General features: G+C 42.7%; 1 protein-coding gene across 2 annotated transcripts in view; it reads left to right on the forward strand.

Annotated features, from left to right (window-relative positions):
- Window positions 1-27,516, forward strand: part of LOC121554996 (TBC1 domain family member 22B) — a 200,608-nt gene that overhangs the window by 14,139 nt on the left and 158,953 nt on the right. The gene's annotated exons all lie outside the window — the stretch shown is intronic.

The following is a 27,516-nucleotide window of genomic DNA, read 5'->3' on the forward strand; positions in this document are numbered from 1 at the left end:
CCAGTGGTGAATTTGCCAATCTTGGTGTTCTCTGGCAAATGCCAAACGTCCTGCACGGTGTTGGGCTGTAAGCACAACCCCCACCTGTGGACGTTGGGCCCTCATACCACCCTCATGGAGTCTGTTTCTGACCGTTTGAGCAGACACATGCACATTTGTGGCCTGCTGGAGGTCATTTTGCAGGGCTCTGGCAGTGCTCCTCCTGCTCCTCCTTGCACAAAGGCGGAGGTAGCAGTCCTGCTGCTGGGTTGTTGCCCTCCTACGGCCTCCTCCACGTCTCCTGATGTACTGGCCTGTCTCCTGGTAGCGCCTCCATGCTCTGGACACTACGCTGACAGACACAGCAAACCTTCTTGCCACAGCTCGCATTGATGTGCCATCCTGGATGAGCTGCACTACCTGAGCCACTTGTGTGGGTTGTAGACTCCGTCTCATGCTACCACTAGAGTGAAAGCACCGCCAGCATTAAAAAGTGACCAAAACATCAGCCAGGAAGCATAGGAACTGAGAAGTGGTCTGTGGTTACCACCTGCAAAACCAGTCCTTTATTGGGGGGTGTCTTGCTAATTGCCTATAATTTCCACCTGTTGTCTATTCCATTTGCACAACAGCATGTGAAATTTATTGTCAATCAGTGTTGCTTCCTAAGTGGACAGTTTGATTTCACAGAAGTGTGATTGACTTGGAGTTACATTGTGTTGTTTAAGTGTTCCCTTAATTTTTTTGAGCAGTGTACAATGAAATTCTAGAAGATTCTGTGCTTCCAACTTTGTGGCAACAGTTTGGGGAAGGCCCTTTCCTGTTTCAGCATGACAATTCCCCCAAGCACAAAGCGAGTTCCATACAGAAATGGTTTGTTGAGGTCGGTGTGGAATAACTTGACTGGCCTGCACAGAGCCCTGATGGCAAGCCCATCGAACACCTTTGGGATGAATTGGAACGCTGATTGCGAGCCAGGCCTAATCGCCCAACATCAGTGCCCGACCTCACTAATGCTCTTGTGGCTGAATTGAAGCAAGTTTCCCTTTGTTTACACTGTGTGATTGTTCGTTGGTCCTGTCGCCATGACTACGACAGGCTAGCTTGACTGGAGCTAACTTTAGCGGACGTTAGCTTCTGTGCTAGCAGACTTTTATAAATTAATTAAAGTATCAAAACATCATAAAAAAAATACAATTAGCTATATCATCACACTCCGCTTAACTTGGTGGTTCATATCCAATGCATTATAACTCGCTCACCGTGATGGTAATGTTAAAATAATATTTTGTTTATCTTGTGGTTCTCTTCAGTTTTCAGTTCTCTCACTGACTAGGCAGTCTAGCGCGAGAAGCAACTACTAGAGCGAGCGGCTCTCTCTGTGGGCCGAAACAAGCACAACACCCCTTGACTATAAATACTGTAAATTATTACAAAATGCCAAAGATTAGGCTACTATATATCTCACATTCTCCCACATTTCAGGTTGGCAACACGGGGAACCCAAACATGAGCAAAAAAACTGTACTATTAATACAGAAAATATTTACCCATTTTCACAGCAACTGTTCATCTTTTTCTTTGATGTTACAGACCAACTAGGACCAACAATAGTAGCCTGCCTCTGACTTTATCAGAAACTTGCCTATACTGGTATATAAATTTATCAATATAATGCCAACCAACCTCTTTTGACCTTGGGTGGTTTATTTATTTAAAACATACTGCCATTGTACTATGGTAACGCACAATTAATAAAGGAGGTACCATATGATAATTGTTGGTACCATTTATCATAATTGTGCATTACCATGGTTGAATATTTAATGTAGTTTAAAACCATGCTATTTCCATGATCCACATCTATACCATGGTATAAATAAGGCAATACCAGGGTATTATTTAGGATCATGGCCGTACCATCATACTTCGAAGCTAAAACCATGGTACATATCCATGATTCAGACTATACCATGGTATAAGTGAAAGTATCATAGTAGTACCATAGTATGAATAAAAATAGCATAGTGGTACCATTGTAAATTTTTGTAAGGGCCGAGAGTCCCGTTGGAAGCAAATCTGTGATCGGAGGTCATCCATCTTATTATCAAGTGACTGTACATTAGCCAGTAGAATGGAGGGAAGATGTAGCCGGTTTTCCCTTCGCGTTAATCTCACCAGGATCTCCTCTCTCTTGCCTCTGTAACGCCGGCGTTTCCCCTTCGGGTAGCCCGAAAATTGGGTTGGAGTTACAGAGAGAGCAGGGCAGATGAGTCGAAGTAGAAGCTGGAATTGGGGTAAGTAGCTGCCGATCTGATGTTCAAGAGTTCTTGTCGGTTATAAGAAATAATAGCGGATACATTTTGTAAAAATAAACAACAAAATAATCACAAAATAGCAAAGTTGGGTCAAAGCTTTCAAAACGGCAGCAATCCAGTGTGGCTCCATCTTGTGAGGTTATAAGAGGATTTAAAGCCATCCATATACCAGTACATGTCTTCATCTGTCCTATTGTATTATTCTAGAGTCCTGGGGAGGAGGATGACAGAGAGAGTGGGGTGGAGGGATGGAGGCCGTGTCAGGCAGCAGGGTACAGTCAGTGATTCTAAACCTGTCAACAGTGATTACACCAGGCCAGCAGTCGGGACCTGCTTTTTAAATGGAGTTGTTGCTGCTTTATTACATATCCAAACTGACTAGCCAGACACATGGTGCCAGCGATGAAATATTAACTTAATTCAGAGGCCATAATTAAGAGACAGGGAGGGAGAGAGGGCAAAACAGACAGCGAGAAAGAGGGAGATTGTGTGAGGGAGACAGATCGATTGACAGAGCGAAAGTGAAAGCCTAGAGGGAGCGAGTGAACAGACAGAGAGAGAGGTGTTGACAGAGATGGATGGTTGTGTTGTCCTGTGGTTGAGGTGGCCGACCTGGTTTTTTGCCTTGGTCTCCCCTCTGTGACATCACAGCACTACATAGCCATTGATCTGTCCTTTCACCACCAACAATGCTCGCTCAAACCTCCATTGCTCTGTCGCTCTTTCTCTTTCTCGCTCAAACCTCATCTACTCATCCCTCTCTCAATCACACAGCTATCTATCGGGGGAGAGGCTGCCCTCTAGTGTAGAACGACCACTCTGACTCTTGTCCTTGATGTTGGGGAGGTCTGTGTGTGTCAGGGAAGGTGTGTGCGTACACTTCATTCTTTCTTTCTTCAGCCTGATGGATTGCAGCCTCGTTTCTGGGTCTAGCCCTCCATCATGTTGGGATTTGTCTCCAGAGGTGCGTGTGTATGTGTGAGAACAACTGTCTGACTGCTCCACTCTCTGCTCTCACCTGTTTAACGATTAGAAGATGAGGCATGGGAGAGAGCAAGGCTCAAACCCTTAGGCCTAAAAAATGAATCACTCTTTTTCTTGTCATTCCCAGTTCCTATGCTCTTAGTTTTCTTTACAAAATCTTTGTGACAATCAGGTACTTTTAGTTTTTCCAGATGCAATATTTACAGTTTTTGTATCTAATTCAAACAATAATCAGCCATCTGTGTTTGTGAGTGGGTGTGTTTTGATTTTGAGCAGTAGTGCAGTCTGTCTATGTCAGGGTTTCTGGGTTTCTCCAGACAGATCAGTGAACCTGGCAGAGGTAGGCAGGCTGACAGAGCGGAACAGAGCAGGCTTCACAGCGCTAGGCCACATAGACCATGGCAAGAGCAGGCAAAACCCATTTATCATCACTGAGAGCGAGAATATGACTGGATCTCATTCAAAGCCTCTCTCATATTTAGTTTTACCGCTGTCTCCCCTTCTCTCACCCTTTTGCTGTTTCTATCTCTCTCTCATTTAGTCGACTGGTTGATTGTTTGGTCGATAGGCTGTTGGTCGACAGATTTTTTTAAATTGAGCTGTGGCAAATACAGTGGGGAAAAAAAGTATTTAGTCAGCCACCAATTGTGCAAGTTCTCCCACTTAAAAAGATGAGAGAGGCCTGTAATTTTCATCATAGGTACACGTCAACTATGACAGACAAATTTAGAAAAAAAAATCCAGAAAATCACATTGTAGGATTTTTTATGAATTTATTTGCAAATTATGGTGGAAAATAAGTATTTGGTCACCTACAAACAAGCAAGATTTCTGGCTCTCACAGACCTGTAACTTTTTCTTTAAGAGGCTTAACTTAACTTCTGTCCTCCACTCGTTACCTGTATTAATGGCACCTGTTTTGAACTTGTTATCAGTATAAAAGACACCTGTCCACAACCTCAAACTGTCACACTCCAAACTCCACTATGGCCAAGACCAAAGAGCTGTCAAAGGACACCAGAAACAAAATTGTAGACCTGCACCAGCCTGGGAAGACTGAATCTGCAATAGGTAAGCAGCTTGGGGAGCAACTGTGGGAGCAATTATTAGGAAATGGAAGACATACAAGACCACTGATAATCTCCCACGATCTGGGGCTCCACGCAAGATCTCACCCCGTGGGGTCAAAATGATCACAAGAACGGTGAGCAAAAATCCCAGAACCACACGGGGGGACCTAGTGAATGACCTGCAGAGAGCTGGGACCAAAGTAACAAAGCCTACCATCAGTAACACACTACGCCGCCAGGGACTCAAATCCTGCTTAAGCCAGTACATGTCCAGGCCCGTCTGAAGTTTGCTAGAGTGCATTTGGATGATCCAGAAGAGGATTGGGAGAATGTCATATGGTCAGATGAAACCAAAATAGAACTTTTTGGTAAAAACTCAACTCGTCGTGTTTGGAGGACAAAGAATGCTGAGTTGCATCCAAAGAACACCATACCTACTGTGAAGCATGGGGGTGGAAACATCATGCTTTGGGGCTGTTTTTTCTGCAAAGGGACCAGGGACGACTGATCCGTGTAAAGGAAAGAATGAATGGGGCCATGTATCATGAGATTTTGAGTGAAAACCTCCTTCCATCAGCAAGGGCATTGAAGATGAAACGTGGCTGGGTCTTTCAGCATGACAATGATCCCAAACACACCGCCCGGGCAACGAAGGAGTGGCTTCGTAAGAAGCATTTCAAGGTCCTGGAGTGGCCTAGCCAGTCTCCAGATCTCAACCCCATAGAAAATCTTTGGAGGGAGTTGAACGTCCGTGTTGCCCAGCGACAGCCCCAAAACATCACTGCTCTAGAGGAGATCTGCATGGAGGAAGGGCCAAAATACCAGCAACCGTGTGTGAAAACCTTGTGAAGACTTACAGAAAACGTTTGACATGTGTCATTGCCAACAAAGGGTATATAACAAAGTATTGAGACACTTTTGTTATTGACCAAATACTTATTTTCCACCATAATTTGCAAATAAATTCATTAAAAATCCTACAATGTGATTTTCTGGATATTTTTTCCTCAATTTGTCTGTCATAGTTGACGTGTACCTATGATGAAAATTACAGGCTTCTCTCATCTTTTTAACTGGAATAACTTGCACAATTGGTGGCTGACTAAATACTTTTTTTCCCCACTGTATGTCTAAAGAAATGTGTGTCACATGGTACACCTGTCTGATTCACGCCTGTCTGAGTGGACTGAGTTGCTGTTGTTCTGGGATTGATTTGCACTTTTCGCACCAAAGTACGTTCATCTCTAGGAGACAGAACGCGTCTCCTTCCTGAGCGATATGACGGCTGCGTGGTCCCATGGTGTTTATACTTGCGTACTATTGTTTGTACAGATGAACGTGGTACTTTCAGGCGTTTGGAAATTGCTCCCAAGGATGAACCAGACTTGTGGAGGTCTACACATTTTTTTCTGAGGTCTTTGCTGAATTCTTTTCATTCTCCCATGATGTCAAACAAAGAGGCACTGAGTTTGAAGGTAGGCCTTGAAATACATCCACAGGTACACCTCCAATTGACTCAAATGATGTCAATTAGCCTATCAGAAGCTTCTAAAGCCATGACATAATTTTCTGGAATTTTCCAAGCTGTTTAAAGGCACAGTCAACTTTGTATGTAAACTTCTGACCCACTGGAATTGTGATACAATTAATTCTGACCCACTGGAATTGTGATACAAAGTGAAATAATCTGTCTTAACAATTGTTGGAAAAATGACTTGTGTCATGCACAAAGTAGATGTCCTAACCGACTTGCCAAAACGATAGTTTGTTAACAAGAAATTTGTGGAGTGGTTGAAAAACGAGTTTTAATGACTCCAACCTAAGTGTATGTAAACTTACGACTTCAACTGTATCTTAAGTCTCGACCAATCGATTGGTTGAAAGAACAGACAACTCTCGGTTGAACAAGATAAATTTTTTGTCAGGGACAACATTTTTACGAAACAATTGTAATAGTTGGAATTCTGTTCAATCGGGGGAATGAAAATTATAATTTGTAAATCACGTGACAGTAATTTTTGGAAAAAAGATTAGATGGAACATTTATTTTAGATTATGTGGCATTGCAACTTAATAGGTGCTAGTCAGCCTGCAAAGTAAACAACTCTAAGGTAGCTAAGATAAATATGACTAAACTAGAAAATATATATTTCCTGAAAACAATGTGTGGACTTGCTTCAGCTGTATAAAAAGATTTGTAGCCTAACATAGTCGTTTGATCTTTGATATATATTTTAATATATATATTTTTTTCCACCTTTATTTAACCAGGAAAGCCAGTTGAGAACAAGTTCTCATTTACAACTGCGACCTGGCCAAGATAAAGCAAAGCAGTGCGATAAAAACAACAACACAGAGTTACATATGGGGTAAAACAAAACATAAAGTCAAAAATACAACAGAAAATATATATACAGTGTGTGCAAATGTAGCAAGTTATGGAGGTAAGGCAATAAATAGGCCATAGTGCAAAATAATTACAATTAGTATTAACACTGGAATGATAGATGTGCAGAAGATTATGTGCAAATAGAGATACTGGGGTGCAAATGAACAAAATAAATAACAATATGGGGATGAGGTAGTTGGGTGTGTGGGCAAATTTCAGATGGGCTGTGTACAGGTGCAGTGATCAGGAAGGTGCTCTGACAACTGATCCTTAAAGTTAGTGAGGGAGATAAGAGTCTCTAGCTTCAGAGATTTTTGCAGTTTGTTCCAGTCATTGGCAGCAGAGAACTGGAAGGAATGGCGGCCAAAGGAGGTGTTGGCTTTGGGGATGACCAGTGAGATATAACTGCTGGAGCGCATACTATGGGTGGGTGTTGCTATGGTGACCAATGAGCTAAGATAAGGCAGGGATTTGCCTAGCAGTGATTTATAGATGGCTTGGAGCCAGTGGGTTTGGCGATGAATATGTAGTGAGGACCAGCCAACAAGAGTGTGCAGGTCACAGTGGTGGGTAGTATATGGGGCTTTGGTGACAAAACGGATGGCGCTGTGATAGACTACATCCAATTTGCTGAGTAGAGTGTTGGAGGCTATTTTGTAAATGACATCGCCGATGTCAAGGATCGGTAGGATAGTCAGTTTTACGAGGGCATGTTTGGCAGCATGAGTGAAGGAGGCTTTGCTGCGAAATAGGAAGCCGATTCTGGATTTAACTTTGGATTGGAGATGCTTAATGTGAGTCTGGAAGGAGAGTTTACAGTCTAACCAGACATATATATGGAAGTATTCAGACCCCTTGACTTTTTCCACATTTTGTTACGTTACAGCCTTATTCTAAAATGGATTAAATAAAACAATTTCCTCAGCAATCTACACACAATACCTCATAAAAAGCAAAAACAGGTTTTTAGATTTTTTGGCAAATTCATAAAAAAACAGAAATACCTTATTTACATAAGTATTCAGACCCTTTGCTGTCAGGCTCGAAATTAAGCTCAGATGCATCCGGTTTCCATTGATCATCCTTGAGATGTTTGTCATCTTGATTGGAGTCCACCTGTGGTAAATTCAATTGATTGGACATGATTTGGAAAGGCACACATCTGTCTATATAAGGTCCCACAGTTGACATAGCATGTCAGAGCAAAAACCAAGCCATGAGGTCGAAGGAATTGTCCGTGGAGCTCAGAGACAGGATTGTGTCGGCACAGATCTAGGGAAGCGTACCAATAAATGTCTGCAGCATGATGAAACCAAGATTTGGCCTGGATGCCAAGCGTCACGTCTGGAGGAAACCTCGTACCATCCCTACAGTGAAGCATGGTGGTGGCAACATCATGCTGTGGGGATGTTTTTCAGCGGCAGGGACTGGGATATTAGTCAGGATCGAGGCAAAGATGAACGGAGCAAAGTACAGAGAGATCCTTGATGAAAACCTGCTCCAGAGCACTCAGGACCTCAGACTGGTGTGAAGGTTCACCTTCCAACAGGACAACGACCCTAAGTGCACAGCCAAGACAACACAGCAGTGTCTTCGGGACAAGTCTCTGAATGTCCTTGAGTGGCCCAGCCAGAGCCCGGACTTGAACCCGATCTAACATCTCTGGAGAGGGCTGAAAACAGCTCTGCAGCGACACTCCCCATCCAACCTGACAGAGCTTGAGAGGATCTTCAGAGAAAAATGAGAGAAACTCCCAAAATACAGGTTTGACAAGCTTGACAAGCGTCATACCCAAGAAGTCTCGATGCTGTAATCGCTACCAAAGGTGTTTCAACAAAGTACTGAGTAAACGGTCTGAATACTTATGTAAATTTAATATTTACGTTTTTTATTTTCAATAAATTAGCAAAAATGTATGAAAACCTGTTCTTGCTTTGTGATTATGTTTTTTTGTGTGCAGATTGATGAGGAAAAAAACAATTTCATCATTTTTAGAATAAGGCTGTAAAGTAACAAAATATGGAAAAGTAAAGTGGTCTGAATACTTTCCGAAGGCACTGTATATACTGAACAAAAATATAAACGCACCAATTTCAAAGATTTTACTGAGTTACAGTCCATATAAGGAAATCAGTCAATTGAAATAAATTCAGCAGGCCCAAATCTATGGATTTGACATGACTGGGCAGGGGCACAGCCATGGGTGGGCCTGGGAGGTCATAGGCCCACCCACTTGGGAGCCAGGAACACTGACTGGGGAGCCAGGCCCAGCCAATCAAAAAAAAAAAAATCCACAAAAGGGCTTTATTACAGACAGAAATACTCTGTTTAATCAGCTGTCCGGGTGGCTGGTCTCAGACTATCCCGCAGGTGAAAAAGCCGGATGTGGAGGTCCTGGGCTGGCTTGGTTACACGTGGTCTGCGGTTGTGAGGCATTGGACGTGCTGCCAAATTCTCTAAAACGACGTTGGAGAGGCGGCTTATGGTAGATAAATTAACATTAAATTATCTGGCAACAGCTCGGGTGGACATTCCTGTAGTCAGCATGCCAATTGCACACTCCCTCAACTTGAGACATGTGGCTGCACATTTTAGAGTGGCCTTTTATTGTCCCCAGCACAAGGTGCTACTTGTAGACAAAATGAAAATCTATTTGTAACTACATTGTTGATTGTAAATTACAACTTTATACTACTACATTACTAACTAGCTAGCTAATTGTTCTGTGTCTAAACCAGTCTGATTTAATTAATAATATAATAAATAATATGCCATTTAGTAGACGCTTTTATCCAAAGCGACTTACAGTCATGCGTGCATACATTTTTACGTATGGGTGGTCCCGGGGATCGAACCCACTACCCTGGCGTTTCAAGCGCCATGCTCTACCAATTGAGATACAGAGGACCACATTGATCTGTTGCACGTTATCTTGAATGGGCCAAGTTAGCTGCGACACTTCTCAGGTCAGGAAAGTTGGAGCTTGCGCTTTCAAATTGGGCATGCTGGCTAATATAGAAAAACCTTGAAAATGTGTTATTTTCCTTAATTAATCATACAATATTTTTACATTACAATAAAGTAAAGGGTTTAAAGTGTCCAAAAAATCCTAAATCAGATTTTCGTTGCATTTGGCCTTTTTCCCAACAATGAGTCGGCGCGACATCCGAAGGGTTCTCGTAGGCCGCCTCACATATTGAATGAGTGAATTATTTTATAAAATGTTAGTGTTTTACATCAAGGGTGGTCATCCATCCTCCAGGATAGCTATTGGGTGTGCAGGCTTTTGTTCCAGTCCCCCTCTAACAAACCCCATTTTAGAAATGAGCTGCTCAACCTAACCTTGATAAACTAACTCTGACGTTTGAGCAGGGCTGGATCAAAAGCCTGCACACCCAGTAACTTTCCAGACCAAGGGTTGAACATGTGTTTTATACAGTTGGCTAACATGTATTTTACTTTGTGGGGGGTGAAGTGCCTTGCACAATGACAGTAGGCTAAATGTGATCAGAGATCAGCCTCCCAGTGTCGATACCACATGAATGCAAACTTTTTTGTAGTCCCTCGTGGCTCAGTTGGTAGAGCATGGCACTTGCAACGTCAGGTTGTGGGTACGAAAAAAGTATGAACATGTATGCACTCACTACTGTAATTCACTCTGGATAAGAGCGTCTGCTAAATATAACAATTTAAAAAATTTGTACCTACATAGAGTCATGGAAAAGTCATGAAATTCCATCTGTCAAAATGTGTATGAACCCTGTGTTTTACGTAATAGGTTGTATGCAAAGTTAGAATTGAAAATAGCCTGATTTGGGACCCAATGAGATCAAATAAGTCCCCAGGCTAGGTTTCAGCTGAACCAGAGGTGTATACTACAAAGCAGAGTCCATGAGTTAGCCAGCTAACTAATTATTTTGATTTTATTTTTGTTTTGGAAATGTAAGCTTGAAATGGGTGGGCTTGGTCTAATTCAGGGGTTCCCAACCTAGGGGGCACCAACGTTTCGTGGGTAGGTGTGTGACCTTCCTTGATTTACCTGAGGAAAATGTGACTCTGATGCACATGGGAATATATTTTGGTTTGTCTCTGTCATTCAGAAGCTGAGCTACGACCTTCTGAAGTGGAGGAGTAAAAACAAATGGACTTTGCTTGGGAAGTAATGCTATACAATGTGTGACTCTGTCGCTATCAATTGATCTATTCACTTTCTGTAAAACAGAATATGTATAATTCAATTGAGGGTTAATATAAATGATCATAAAACATATTTGGTGGCAGAATTATTTTTGGGAAATCTGGTCTGCACTTTATTTTTCTTATCCATTATAATTATATTATGATTAAATAGCCTACCTAAAATAAATCTTGAGTCTTGTTAAACTACGTAGAATTGCATTAAATTAGCTTCAAAACTAGGTCCCTCAAATTCAACAAAATCAAGCTGGTGCTATATTTAATAAAGGCTATCTCAATAAACAATAATAATAATAAAAAAATTCAAACATGAAAAAGGGGGCCCTGGGGAAAAAAGGTTGGAACCCCTGGACTAATTGACTCAACAGCTTAAAACGCATATCTAAGTTTAGCTTTCTTATCAAAGTTAGCTGGCTAAGTCATTGATCCTGTTTTGTAGTTTACCAAACTGAATCTCCCTGGCCTCAGGCAGGGGTCTAGTTAAGCAATGATCGATAACTGTTAAAGATACTATACATGGGCTGCGTCTGAAATGGCACCTGGTCAAAAGTTGTGGAATATAGGCCTATAACAAATAGGCTGCCTTTCCAGACGCAGACATGAATCATGATCTTAATATAACCTCCTTTTTTGTGATAAAATATAACCACTTTGAAAGAGGAAAGTTAGGCTTGTTTCTGACTGAAACATTTGACCTGCACAATTTGGAACAGTGTATATTTTATCCCTGTCCTTCTGCTTTTTAATGAGTGTTTTCAGAAACCATAGCATATATACCACTGTGTAGGTGTGTAAGCTGGATTTCTCCAGTCACAGGGTCAGCTTTTACAGTTTGTTATTTTGAGAGACTAAGAGCGGCGAGCATCAGCCAATTACCTCTCTCTCTGATGGCGGCAACATAGCCGTTTCCATGGCGATGCTCTTTCCTCTGATTAGGCCTTGGTTCGACTTTCTCTCTCTCTCCTCCCTCCGTTCCCTCACGTCATCCCTGGCAATCATCCCTGGACACTGAACCCCCACACACACATATACACTCCCATTTTACTCTCTGCCCCTTCTCTCTTCTTTCTTTTGCTGGCTTGCGTTCCCTCTTTCTTCCTCTTGTTGTTAGTCTCTCTCTCTCTACCTCTTCTCTTTCTGCTGTGTTTTTCTCCATCTGCCTCTCTCTGCCTGTTACAGTTGGGGGAGCTGCTGATCTATGGAACTCCTCTCCTCTCTTGCTGCAGCCTCTAAATGCTGCTGCTACTTCTCGTTTCTCTCTCTCTGCCTCTCTGCCTTTCTCTCTCACTCTCTGCCTCTCTCTTCTTACGCCTCTCACTCTCTGCCTCTCTCTTCATATGCCTCTCACTCTCATGCCTCACTCTCTCTCTGTCTCTCTCTTTCCCTCTCTCTCTCTCTGCCTCTCTGTGCCTCTGCCTCTCTCTCTCTCTCTTTGCCTCTCTCGCTCTCTCTCTCTGCCTGTCTTTGCCTCTCTCCCTCTCTCTCTCTCTCTCTCTGCCTGTCTTTGCCTTTCTCTCTCTCTGCCTGTCTTTGCCTCTCTTTCTCTGCCTGTCTTTGCCTCTCTCTCTCTCTGCCTGTCTGTCACGGATTCTGCCGAGGCTGCTCCTCCTCCATGTTCGGGCAGGCTTCGGCGTTCGTCGTCCCCGGAGTACTAGCTGCCACCGTTGAATGTTTCTATGTTTGATTGCTTTTGTCTGTCTATTACACCTGTGTCCGTTTGTGTCTGATTACGTGTTCTATAAGTTGCCTGTTTAGTATTGGTTAGGTTGTGTGTTGTTTTTCGCCTGTCCGTAGTGCTGCGTGGTTACTCTGTTTGTTGTTTTATTGTTTACGCACAGTTTGCGTAATTGCTCGCCTCTGTTTTTGTTGAGGCCGTTCATTGTATCTTCGCCTTGTGCTCTCACAAGTAAACTTTGTTGGACTAAGCTTCGGTGTCCTGCGCCTGACTCTCACACCACATTCACCTCAGCCTTGTCACTGTCTTTGCCTCTCTCTCTCTGCCTGTCTTTGCCCCTCTCTCTCTCCCTGTTACTGCTGCCTGTCACTCCATAGTTACAGCTGACAATCCTGTTACACAGCAATTTCCCAATATTATAGGCTTACCACCGCAGCCACGACATTCTGTAGTTAAAGGGGCGTCTAATTCAATTGAACTCAATTTTGACATTTTGTAGAATCTGTACGGGGAATGGAATTTCTGAGGTATTTCTCCATTGTGAATGAAAATTGGATGAAAATATGGTTTTCTAGGAAATAGGCTCAGGGTTTAGTCAAGAGTAGATTTTCAGGTAAAGCACCAGGTGGCTAGTTAAGTTGTCTCTTAAGACGAGATCATCCAATGATGAATACCCCCCTGGAGAGTGGAAGGTAGAGTAGGAGCAGAAGACACTCAACCCCCCAAAAACATCAACAGCATCTCCATTTTGGCGAGTTGAACTGCTATAGTAGCTCAAGTTTCTGTTTGGTGTGGTACAGTATTTTACAGACCTCAGTGTTCATTTGAGACCAGAGGCTAAATGACAACTACTGTGATGATGATGTCTCTCATGGCGATGCCCTAGGTCTAAAGCTGCTCTACTGTGGCAGGTCTCACCAGGCAGGCCCTCAAGTGCCAGCTGTCTCCCTCTTCTGATTGCTAATTTCTTTTGTGCGTAATTACTTAGCACACAAAGTCAGGTGTTTGGTCACCAATACCAGGTGTTTTTGCCTGTCCAGGCCAGTAATATGTTAAGGCTACTCTGAAGTAGCTAACTGCTGTAGAGTACCAACTTGAGTTGCTTGTTGTGTGTTTGTGTGCTTTTGACTTTATCAACAGCTTTTCATCCCCAAATTGGAGGAATCCAGACTTGAAAGGCCTCCGGCTACCAAATATGGACTTTTCCCCCAGTGAACGTATGCCGTAATCAGTGACTGATGAGCCTCTTAGGAAAGTGTGTCTAAAGGCGTCAGCGTGCTTCAATTCGGCTGGCACCTAACCGAACGAGTGTGCTCGCATACTCCCTTAAAAGACCTTCGCTTGAAAAATGAGAAAAAAGCGGCAATAGTACTGTTTGTCCATTTTGAGACGCCGTATACATACACTTCCTCAAAATAGTTGGAATTAATCTAAGATTACTCTAGAAATCTGTCATTCATTTTGACATTTTTGCAGAGTAGATCTTAGTCGTGCAATTTTACATCTAACTAAGATGTTTAGTGTAGTATCTCTCAATGAAAAAGTGTACATGAAAACCAATCGTCTCTCATTGAATGACAACAAATACTTTATTGAAGTATCCCTACTCTTGACCAATCACAGACGAAGGGACATAGACTTCGGCTACCGACTTCGGCTTGCCTCAAGATATGTTTTTGTGTGCCCGCACAGCCGCAAGAACCCTTACCGAAGTCCAAACAGAACCAAAACTTCACAAAATGTCGTCATAATATATGCACAAACTCTTCCGAATTGTTTTGGCTTGGAAGCATGCGAATGCCTTAGCAGTGGGAGTATGACTCACTAGATTACAGTGTGGTTCAATGGCAGCCAGGAAGAACTTGGCTTCCCATAGTAGAACAAAGACTATGACTGTGAACTCCCCATGAACCAAATCACAACCAATATAGAGATCTGGGGGCTTCCTCATAATCCCTGCCTCATAACTGGCACTTCGCCTACATTTTAGGCCCTAAAACATTTTCTTTTTCCTCAACCTCATTAAAAAGCTGGCATCACACACACTTAAGAGACTTTAGGGAAAAGTTTAAATAAGTTGGTTTTGAAATGTGTCATCTGAAATTAGAATATTGTACGTTGTTAAAAACTTCACGAGAGAAGTGGGATCATTTATAAGAAGTAGGGGAATTTATAATGCAATCAGTTTAAGAAGCTGACCACCTCTCTCTGCGGTGACTTTGAGATGCTGGGCTAGGGGGAGTTGACAGGCTCCTTACTGTACCGTTCACTCCCCAGTCACCTGCACTATATCTCACCATGGCTACGTCCCAAATGGCACCCTATTCCCTATATAGGCCTAGTGCCCTATATATGCTCGGGTCAAAAGTAGTGCACTTTATAGGGAATAGGGTGCCAATTGGGACGTAGACTACATTTCATCGTCCAGAAGCCAGATGGTAATACGGAGGTATATCTTTTTACAAGACTCCCATTAGTTTACGAGCCTGTCCTCACCTGCTGCTTGTCTCTTCGTCCTTTACCTGAGTTAACAGCACTGTACTCTCTCTCACACAGACAGACACTGTGCTTAAGGTTTAGAGCACCAGCTAAAACTTTTACAGCGCTGAATAAATGCGTCAGGCCGGATGACATCCTTGTTAGCCATGATAGTGATGATGTGGAGTTTGTCTGCTGGGGATGTTGTCTTGGGCCCTTGTGTTTTGAAGAAATGGGGATATGCGTGCCACTGAGATTGGAGCCTGTCCACGTTAGTTTTACAGGCCTACATCGGACACAGACAGTGCAGGGGGATGTTGCTGGGGATGTGGAGTTAGGCTTAGGCCTAATTTCTTTATCGGGTTGTTGTCGGCCATGATAGAAATAGGCCTACGGGATCAAATCACGTTTTATTTGCCACATGCGCCGAATACAACAGGTGTAGACATTACTTACAGCCCTTAACCAACAATGCATTAATTTTTTTTATAAAAAAGTAAAATAAAACAACAACAACAAAAAAGTGTTGAGAAAAAAAGAGCAGAAGTAAAATAAAATAACAGTAGGGAGGCTATATACAGGGGGGTACCGGTGCAGAGTCAATGTGCGGGGGCATCGGCTAGTTGAGGTAATATGTACATGTGGGTAGAGTTAAAGTGACGATGCATAAATAATTAACAGAGTAGCAGCAGTGTAAAAAGATGGGGTGGGAGTGGGGGGGCAGTGCAAATAGTCCGGGTAGCCATGATTAGCTGTTCAGGAGTCTTATGGCTTGGGGGTAGAAGCTTTTGAGAAGCCTTTTGGACCTAGACTTGGCGCTCCGGTACCGCTTGCCGTGCGGTAGCAGAGAGAACAGTCTATGACTAGGGTGGCTGGAGTCTTTGACAATTTTGAGGGCCTTCCTCTGACACCGCCTGGTATAGAGGTCCTGAATGGCAGGAAGCTTGGTCCCAGTGATGTACTGGGCCGTACGCACTACCCTCTGTAGTGCCTTGCGGTCGGAGGCCGAGCATTTGCCATACCAGGCGGTGATGCAACCAGTCAGGATGCTCTCGATGGTGCAGCTGTAGAACTTTTTGAGGATCTGAGGACCCATGCCAAATCTTTTCAGTCTCCTGAGGGGGAATAGGCTTTGTCGTGCCCTCTTCATGACTGTCTTGGTGTGTTTGGACCATGATAGTTTGTTGGTAATGTGGACACCAAGGAACTTGAAGCTCTCAACCTGTTCCGCTGCAGCCCCGTTGATCTGCTGTCACTGTCTGAGATTATAGCCTATCACTTTAGGGTTTTTCTAGGCCTATATCTGAGACAGACAAGGAAGTGTTTGTTTTCTATTGTTGACATGCTTTTATTCAAAAGAGGGCTATGTTTTGGTATTTGTTAAATAGTGGGCTGTAGTGGATTCGTGGCAGCAGGGGAGTCAGTCAGGAGAAGTTGAGTGAGGTGTTTGTTTATTGATAGTTATTTTCTGTGTTTTTGGTTGTGTGTGTGGTAGTGTGTGTCTGTGAATGTGGGCCGTGTGTGTGTGAGGACCTCTTGGCTGTCTGTCCGCCCCATTGCCCCCTCTCCATCTGAGTAGTGTCTGAATAGTGCATGGCTCCGGCCTGCCAACTGTCTGCCTCCCTCTGCCATCACTACCTCACTCAGGCAGCACACAGACTGACAGCTCTCATTTTTGCCCTGATAAATGGCCTGTCTTTCTCTTTTTTTTATATTCTTCTCATTCACACACACACACACACACACACACACACACACACACACAGGATTTGGACTAAAATCCAAGCACTTGACTCTCCATCTGGAGAGAGATTCTCTGACACAACAGTGTTTCCCCTAGGACTTTTCAGCAGCGGTGGAAATGTTAGTGTGTGTGTGGCGGGGAAGCTAATTTCCGGCAATTCTACACATTTTGCATGGGAAAGAATATTGTTTTGCTGTTTTTAAAGCTAATTTCCTGCAATTGTACACATTTTTCAATGTCTTAGCTATGTGTGTTTATATGATTCCAGGGGTCGAAGCCTGACCGAGCCCCCCCCCCCGTTCTCTTTAGAAGAAATAGGCCTACAGTATATTCAATTTGTCATTAGTGGTCTGTGCTGGCATTTTCATTTAATTGGCATTCGGCTTTAATAATTTGACTTGGCATGTGTCACCCTGTCTAGGATATGCCTTTCATCTGTTTCTCTTAGATTAGCCTCATAGCTCACAGAAACAATGCTGACTGACTGACTGACTGCGTGCTTCACACTGTGCTTTCCCTCATCTCACTCAGGGCTTTGAGACTTCTGATTTGATTTAGCTCTGGGTCCACGTCCCCAGGGACCTTGTACAACTAGCGTTTCAGGCTTCGCTTTTTTATTGTAATGCACAAGTGATATATTCTTGAAAAAAACGTGTTTTCTGAGAAACATGACAGCTGCGGCCTCTAATGAAACAGCATTTGCAATTTTAAGAGCTGGCTCTACGAAACGGAGCAAGGTCGTGTTGTTTCCTTTTCCATGTAGCAGGAGCTCCGGATGGAATTTCCTCATCAGTTAGCTGACTGAGTCAGCTAGGGAGAGAATGTTAAAGGGACATGCAGACTGCATCTTAAATAACATTCTATTACCATTATAGCGCACTTATTTTCAACCATTATTGCACTACTTTCAACCAAAGGCACCCATGTAGCGCAGTACATTTGACCTAATTAAGTAATTTGATATTCTTCCAGCTGCGGTCATCTTGCCATCTTTGTCAGTTTCGAGTAGTGTTTAGAATTCAGCGAGCACAGAGGGTGTGTTCCATCATGTTCCGTGATGTTCCATCTGTGATGTATGGCTGCAGCAGGCAGATGCTCTCACTCTGCTGGCCAGATGGTGCCAGGTAAATATCTGACCTCCAACCCTCCCAACACCAGAAGCCTTCAACCAGCGTGCACGCGCACGCATGCACGTATGGCCATGAGAAGGTCCTCTTTGGAGGTCATCAGCGCCTGGGGAGACAAAGTGTATAAGTCTGTGTCTGACTCTATCTCCCCACTGTGAGATTAATGTCAGTTGGAGAAAATATAACAGATAGTTTAATTAACGGCTAGTAAGATTCATTGACCAATTTCTGCAGCTGATGGCGCAAATGAGGGTTCGAAGGTGTGGACTGAGGAGAGACACCCTCTGTATTTAATGAATTGAGTGGATTCCTTTACCTATAGTTTCTTCCCTCCCTCGTCTTTCTCTGCCCTCCTCCCCATCTCTCCTTCTCTCTGCTCCCGACCTTCTCCTTTCTTCTCTCTCTCTGCTCTCTTTGCACTCCTCCGTCCTTCTCCCTCTTTCTTCTGCACCATTTCACCATGCCTCTCCTTCCCACCAGCTGCCCTGTGGCTCTAGAAGGTTAGGTTTGGGTTAATTACCACGCCCATGCCATTTTTAATAATCTCATTCAAATCACATTTTATTGGTTGCATAGCAGATGTTATTGCGGGTGTAGTGAAATGCTTGTGTTCCTAGCTCCAACAGTGCATTAATATCTAACAATTCACAACAATACACACACATCTAAAAGTACAAGAATGGAATTAAGAAGTATATAATTTTAGGACGAGCAATGTCAGAGTCCGGAATATAAATACTATGTGTGTATATGTGTATATATATATATATATATATATATATATATATATACACATACATATATATACACATACATATATATACACATACATATATATACACATACATATATATACACATACATACATATATATGTACAGTGGGGGAAAAAAGTATTTAGTCAGCCACCAATTGTGCAAGTTCTCCCACTTAAAAAGATGAGAGAGGCCTGTAATTTTCATCATAGGTACACGTCAACTATGACAGACAAATTGAGGGAAAAAAATCCAGAAAATCACATTGTAGGATTTTTAATGAATTTATTTGCAAATTATGGTGGAAAATAAGTATTTGGTCACCTACAAACAAGCAAGATTTCTGGCTCTCACAGACCTGTAACTTCTTCTTTAAGAGGCTCCTCTGTCCTCCACTCGTTACCTGTATTAATGGCACCTGTTTGAACTTGTTATCAGTATAAAAGACACCTGTCCACAACCTCAAACAGTCACACTCCAAACTCCACTATGGCCAAGACCAAAGAGCTGTCAAAGGACACCAGAAACCAAATTGTAGACCTGCACCAGGCTGGGAAGACTGAATCTGCAATAGGTAAGCAGCTTGGTTTGAAGAAATCAACTGTGGGAGCAATTATTAGGAAATGGAAGACATACAAGACCACTGATAATCTCCCTCGATCTGGGGCTCCACGCAAGATCTCACCCCGTGGGGTCAAAATGATCACAAGAACGGTGAGCAAAATCCCAGAACAACACGGGGGGACCTAGTGAATGACCTGCAGAGAGCTGGGACCAAAGTAACAAAGCCTACCATCAGTAATACACTACGCCGCCAGGGACTCAAATCCTGCAGTGCCAGACGTGTCCCCCTGCTTAAGCCAGTACATTTCCAGGCCCGTCTGAAGTTTGCTAGAGTGCATTTGGATGATCCAGAAGAGGATTGGGAGAATGTCATATGGTCAGATGAAACCCAAATAGAACTTTTTGGTAAAAACTCAACTCGTCGTGTTTGGAGGACAAAGAATGCTGAGTTGCATCCAAAGAAAACATTACCTACTGTGAAGCATGGGGGTGGAAACATCATGCTTTGGGGCTGTTTTTCTGCAAAGGGACCAGGACGACTGATCCGTGTAAAGGAAAGAATGAATGGGGCCATGTATCGTGAGATTTTGAGTGAAAACCTCCTTCCATCAGCAAGGGCATTGAAGATGAAACGTGGCTGGGTCTTTCAGCATGACAATGATCCCAAACACACCAAACGAAGGAGTGGCTTCGTAAGAAGCATTTCAAGGTCCTGGAGTGGCCTAGCCAGTCTCCAGATCTCAACCCCATAGAAAATCTTTGGAGGGAGTTGAAAGTCTGTGTTGCCCAGGGACAGCCCCAAAACATCACTGCTCTAGAGGAGATCTGCATGGAGGAATGGGCCAAAATACCAGCAACAGTGTGTGAAAACCTTGTGAAGACTTACAGAAAACGTTTGACCTGTGTCATTGCCAACAAAGGATATATAACAAAGTATTGAGAAACTTTTGTTATTGACCAAATACTTATTTTCCACCATAATTTGCAAATACATTCATAAAAAAATCCTACAATGTGATTTTCTGGATTTTTTTCCCTCATTTTGTCTGTCATAGTTGACGTGTATCTATGATGAAAATCACAGGCCTCTCTCATCTTTTTAAGTGGGAGAACTTGCACAATTGGTGGCTGACTAAATACTTTTTTCCCCCTCTGTATGTGTATATGTATGTGTATATATATATATATATATATATATATATATATATATATATATATATATATATAGATATATATATATATATATATAGATATAGATGTGTGTGTGTGTGTATATATATATACATATATACAGTGGGGAAAAAAAGTATTTAGTCAGCCACCAATTGTGCAAGTTCTCCCACTTAAAAAGACGAGAGAGGCCTGTAATTTTCATCATAGGTACACGTCAACTATGACAGACAAATTGAGGAAAAAAAATCCAGAAAATCACATTGTAGGATTTTTAATGAATTTATTTGCAAATTATGGTGGAAAATAAGTATTTGGTCACCTACAAACAAGCAAGATTTCTATGGCCAAGACCAAAGAGCTGTCAAAGGACACCAGAAACAAAATTGTAGACCTGCACCAGGCTGGGAAGACTGAATCTGCAATAGGTAAGCAGCTTGGTTTGAAGAAATCAACTGTGGGAGCAATTATTAGGAAATGGAAGACATACAAGACCACTGATAATCTCCCTCGATCTGGGGCTCCACGCAAGATCTCACCCCGTGGGGTCAAAATGATCACAAGAACGGTGAGCAGAAATCCCAGAACCACACGGGGGGACCTAGTGAATGACCTGCAGAGAGCTGGGACCAAACTAACAAAGCCTACCATCAGTAACACACTACGCCGCCAGGGACTCAAATCCTGCAGTGCCAGACGTGTCCCCCTGCTTAAGCCAGTACATGTCCAGGCCCGTCTGAAGTTTGCTAGAGTGCATTTGGATGATCCAGAAGAGGATTGGGAGAATGTCATATGGTCAGATGAAACCAAAATATAACTTTTTGGTAAAAACTCAACTCAGTCGTGTTTGGAGGACAAAGAATGCTGAGTTGCATCCAAAGAACACCATACCTACTGTGAAGCATGGGGGTGGAAACATCATGCTTTGGGGCTGTTTTTCTGCAAAGGGACCAGGACGACTGATCCGTGTAAAGGAAAGAATGAATGGGGCCATGTATCGTGAGATTTTGAGTGAAAACCTCCTTCCATCAGCAAGGGCATTGAAGATGAAACGTGGTTGGGTCTTTCAGCATGACAATGATCCCAAACACACCGCCCGGGCAACGAAGGAGTGGCTTCGTAAGAAGCATTTTAAGGTCCTGGAGTGGCCTAGCCAGTCTCCAGATCTCAACCCCATAGAAAATCTTTGGAGGGAGTTGAAAGTCCGTGTTGCCCAGCGACAGCCCCAAAACATCACTGCTCTAGAGGAGATCTGCATGGAGGAATGGGCCAAAATACCAGCAACAGTGTGTGAAAACCTTGTGAAGACTTACAGAAAGCGTTTGACCTGTGTCATTGCCAACAAAGGGTATATAACAAAGTATTGAGAAACTTTTGTTATTGACCAAATACTTATTTTCCACCATAATATGGAAATAAATTCATAAAAAATCCTACAATCTGATTTTCTGGATTTTTTCCCCTCATTTTGTCTGTCATAGTTGACGTGTACATATGATGAAAATTACAGGCCTCTCATCTTTTTAAGTGGGAGAACTTGCACAATTGGTGGCTGACTAAATACTTTTTTCCCCCACTGTAGACAGGTGTGTGCCTGTCTGAGTACTTTCCCAATGCACTGTGTATGTACATATATGTGATGGGATGTATATTCATTATGGACAGTATGTTGATAGAATATTTAGTGTATCTGTAGAATACGAAGGATAGAATAGTGTGTATACAGTGGGGGAAAAAAGTATTTAGTCAGCCACCAATTGTGCAAGTTCTCCCACTTAAAAAGATGAGAGAGGCCTGTAATTTTCATCATAGGTACACGTCAACTATGACAGACAAAATGAGAAAAAAAAAATCCAGAAAATCACATTGTAGGAAGCCACTCCTTCGTTGCCCGGGCGGTGTGTTTTGGATCATTGTCATGCTGAAAGACCCAGCCACGTTTCATCTTCAATGCCCTTGCTGATGGAAGGAGGTTTTCACTCAAAATCTCACAATACATGGCCCCATTCATTCTTTCCTTTACATTGATCAGCCGTCCTGGTCCCTTTGCAGAAAAACAGCCCCAAAGCATGATGTTTCCACCCCCATGCTTCACAGTAGGTATGGTGTTATTTGGATGCAACTCAGCATTCTTTGTCCTCCAAACACGACGAGTTGAGTTTTTACCAAAAGGTTCTATTTTGGTTTCATCTGACCATATGACATTCTCCCAATCCTCTTCTGGATCATCCAAATGCACTCTAGCAAACTTCAGACGGGCCTGGACATGTACTGGCTTAAGCAGGGGGACACGTCTGGCACTGCAGGATTTGAGTCCCTGGCGGCGTAGTGTGTTACTGATGGTAGGCTTTGTTAGTTTGGTCCCAGCTCTCTGCAGGTCATTCACTAGGTCCCCTCGTGTGGTTCTGGGATTTTTGCTCACCGTTCTTGTGATCATTTTGACCCCACGGGGTGAGATCTTGCGTGGAGCCCCAGATCGAGGGAGATTATCAGTGGTCTTGTATGTCTTCCATTTCCTAATAATTGCTCCCACAGTTGATTTCTTCAAACCAAGCTGCTTACCTATTGCAGACTCAGTCTTCCCAGCCTGGTGCAGGTCTACCATTTTGTTTCTGGTGTCCTTTGACAGCTCTTTGGTCTTGGCCATAGTGGAGTTTGCAGTGTGACTGTTTGAGGTTGTGGACATGTGTCTTTTATACTGATAACAAGGTCAAACACGTGCCATTAATACAGGTAACGAGTGGAGGACAGAGGAGCCTCTTAAAGAAGAAGATACAGGTCTGTGAGAGCCAGAAATCTTGCTTGTTTGTAGGTGACCAAATACTTATTTTCCACCATATTTTGCAAATAAATTCATTAAAAAATCCTGCAATGTGATTTTCTGGATTTTTTTTCTCATTTTGTCTGTCATAGTTGACGTGTACCTATGATGAAAATTACAGGCCTCTCTCATCTTTTTAAGTGGGAGAACTTTCACAATTGGTGGCTGACTAAATACTTTTTTCCCCCACTGTATATACAGCAATAGTTGAATAGTATGGCCTTGACTAGAATACAGTATATACATATGAAATGAGTGAAACAGTATTTAAACATTATTAAAGTGACCAGTGTACCATGTCAATGTAGATAGGGCATCAGTCTCATAGGTGCATGGTAGAGTAACCGTGTGGTGGTCGGCTAGTGACAGTGACTAAGTTCAGGGCAGGGTAGTGATTGCTATTTTACAGTCTGATGGCCTTGAGATAGAAGCTGTTTTTCAGTCTCTCGGTCCCAGCTTTTATTCACCTGTACTGACCTCGCCTTCTGGATGATAGCGGGGTGAACAGGCTGTGGCTCGGGTGGTTGATTTCCTTGATTGTCCTTCCTGTGACATCGGTTGCTGTAGATATCCTGGAGGGCAGGCAGTGAGCCCCCGGGGCTGCGTTGGGCAGACCGTTCTACCCTCTGAAGAGCCCTGCGTTTGCGGGCGGTGCATTTGCCGTACCAGGCAGTGATACAGCCTGACAGGAAGGTCTCAATGGTACATATATGCATTACATTTGTCTCAAGAAGGCATATGCTTTACGTCATGATAACTATACATTTCATGTCTCTACCTGGTAGGGAGCCTCAGGGCTTCTATATACCGTGTTTTCCGCACTATAAGGCGCACCTTCAATGAATGGCCTATTTTAGAACTGTTTTCATATATAGGGCGCACCGGATTATAAGGCGCATAGAATAGAAGATACTGCAGTCAAACGTTTGACTGGGGTTGCGTTATGCATCCACTAGATGGAGCTGTGCTAAAGGGAATGTCAACAAAACAGTCAGATAAAGTCAAACTTTATTAAGCGTTCTGACAACAATTTTGGGGTCTTTATACACACACAAGTGGTGTGGGACTGTGAGTAAGCACAGTACCGGTGTTTACTGACTACGGTAGCCGTAATGCTGCAAGCGGTGCGGCTTTGTAGTTTACCAGTCGTACTGAAACATTTCATTATTATTAAATAGTTTTTATTGGTTTTTCATACTGAAACATTTTGACAGAGCGCCTTGAGCGCCGTGTACAACCAGCATGGATCAACCAATTAACCAATTGATCCATATATAAGGCGCTCCGGATTATAAGGCGCACTGTCGTTTTTTGAGAAAATTAAAGGCTTTTAAGTGCGCCTTATAGTGCGGAAAATACGGTAAAAGCTTTATTCACGTCAGCAGAGACCCTGGCGATACGGAGAGGATATATGGAACAATTGCTATATCCTTTAGGCTAGCCTTTATCCTATGCCTACCGTGGCACTGTGTTGTTGATTTTATATGGTATCTATAATGAATGCTTGACTGCTGGCTTCTTGCTCTCTTCTGAAAAAGGTTTTTGAATCTCAATGGGAATGAAAATAATAAATAAAAGGATAAATAGATTAAAAACGAACATGCTCAGAATGTAGCCTAGCCTAAGTGGCGATGGTATACAAAGCATTTGTGATAGGCTATACAACGTATTAGTAGTTGTATTAGTGGACACTCGATTTAGCTAATGGACTAATACAGGCCTTCCTGTTTAGAACAGGCCAACATTTCCCATTGTAATATCTGTCACTAACACAGTACTCTATTGCGTTTGTTTTAGAACTGCCGGGCAAAGTAATTTGGAACTAATCAATATGTCTGCTGTGTTGTACCAAGTTCGCGCCAGCTCTCTGAACAAGAGTCGAAGTGGGAGTTTAGGCCATAATTGGAGATGCTTCTGTTTTTACATGGAGGGAGGTAGAGTGGGAGGGATGGAGGGAGAGGTATAGCGATAGAAAGATTGAGGGGAAGGTAGAGTGGGATGGAGGGGGAGAGCGAGATGGGGAGAGGAAGGGGTGTTACGCTGTTTTGCCTGCCGGTGTCATCTCATTTACACTCAAACCAGTTTCCCCCGCTCTCCTAACACGAATGAGACAATGCACATATGCAATTACACTGAAGAGGTTCTTGTGGAATTTGGAATAGGCAAGCGGAACGTTAATGATACAGTCCTAAACTAGTTAGGCTGAAGCGAAGCTAGATGCATTGCCATTTGTGAATTATGGATGAATGACAAAGGTGAAGGCCTTGAGTGCGTCCCAAATGGCACCCTATTATTCCATTTATAGTGCACTACTTTTTACCATGGCCAATAGGGCTCTGGCTAAAAGTAGGGTACTTTACAGGGCAGGGGTGTGCGTCCCACGGGTATGCAACTATATATAGCTGTGGGACGATTTTTGTCGGAGTGGATGGTCGGGGGGCTGGAACATAATTATAATAATTGATACACTGCAAATGGACCAAAACTAAGCCTAAAAAGAGATTGTATTTGAAAATAACAATAATTTCAAACCTTGATTACATTGACACACTTGGGAACAGATTTCCTAAATGAAACTATTTTATTGCTGAATTCCTGGTGATTTTATTTTGCCCCTTGAAAGTTTAGTGATTCTTTGGGGAGGGACATTTTGGTAAAGAAAAGACTGTAAAATCACCAGGAATTCAGTTAAAAATTTGTTTCATTTAGGAAATCTGTTCCCAAGTATTTCCACGAATAAAAAAAGGGACGTGATCATGTGTCAATATAATCATGGTATGAAATTATTGTTATTTTCAAATACAATCTCTTTTTAGGCTTAGTTGTGGTCAATTTGCAGTGTATAAATTATTATAATTATGTTCCAGCCCCCCGACCATCCACTCCGACAAAAATCATCCCACAGCTGAATATATTTGCCTACCCGTGGGACGCACACCTTTTTATTGCTCTCTAGTCAGCACAAGGTGAAAAGCCCTCGGCTCATTGCAAACTATAGCAATACTGAGAATTCACTGCATCTCAAAAGGATCTCCATATCTCTATGTAAATACAAGGGCTCTCTGAGTTGAGAGATGGTTCAATGTCATATCTCTATTTAAAGATTTCTATAGTTTAGTGCACAGACTAATGCAACCAAGGATAATTCTGTACCTCATGTTCATTCACTGCTATACTTGTGTGTTCGAGGACTCTCATCAAGTGAAGAGAAATTGTTCATGATCAGATTTCTTTAGGTTTCTGTAGTGCACAAACTATAGAACTATAAAGTTATGTACAAAGCAAAACTATTCATCTAGCAAGTCCCCAATCAATGTCATCATTTTATTGAGATAGGAAGGGTATCTAGCTCATTTCTGAATGTCCTGTTCTGGATATGTAAAGGTTCCTCTGCTATGTACTCAGCCAGTTTCCTCAGTCAGTCTTTTTGTTACGATGATATCTACAGTAATCAATGGGTAGAGGACCCAGCATAGTTGTACGTGTGGTCAACAGGAAATGGAAATAAAAACCTTTCCTCTTCAAATAGGGGTGTTTTTATGCCCAATTTAGCACGGTCCGCTCTCGCAGAGTTTAAAGTAAGCAGTGGAAATAATGTGATAGAATCCAGCATTAAACCATGGTTGCGTCCCAAATGGGACCCTATTGCCTACATACAGTAGTACATTGCTTTTGACCAGAGCACTAATGGGCCCTGGTCAAATGTGCACAACATAGGGAATAGGTTGCCAGTTGGGACACAGTCAATCTGAAGAATCCAGCATAAACCACATTTTCTGGTGGTTTTATAGACCCGGGGGGAGCTCCTCTTTTCCAATTTAAAAGTCCAATTTGCACCTCTCTGTGAGATTTATTCACATTAACACTTGTGGGCCCCAGAACCCGGCCTCCTGACCATGTGGTGGGAAACCTCTTTAAACCTATCAAATGCTAATGTTATGGATGTCAGAGACAGTGAGGAGAAGCTTTGGGTTTGGAATTCATTTCCTGCCACCCCAATGCCTGTATGTGTTGGATATCAGGGAATTTGGGAAAAATATACACCAAATGTTTTCCTCTAGAGCGAACAAATGTTTTGGGTCATTTTCTGGCATCATGGTCTCTGTATGTGTTGCATAACAGGGAATTCTTAGTATTTGGGGGAAATATGCTGTGCAGTAAATATGCGTGTCGCTGTCTTTCCAGGAAATATGTTTTCCCCCGACGCAAACACGATAAATGCATTAGGCTGATGCTGTAGGCATAT

Source organism: Coregonus clupeaformis, chromosome 40, assembly GCF_020615455.1.
Source record: "Coregonus clupeaformis isolate EN_2021a chromosome 40, ASM2061545v1, whole genome shotgun sequence".
NCBI classification, from domain to species: Eukaryota; Metazoa; Chordata; class Actinopteri; order Salmoniformes; family Salmonidae; genus Coregonus; species Coregonus clupeaformis.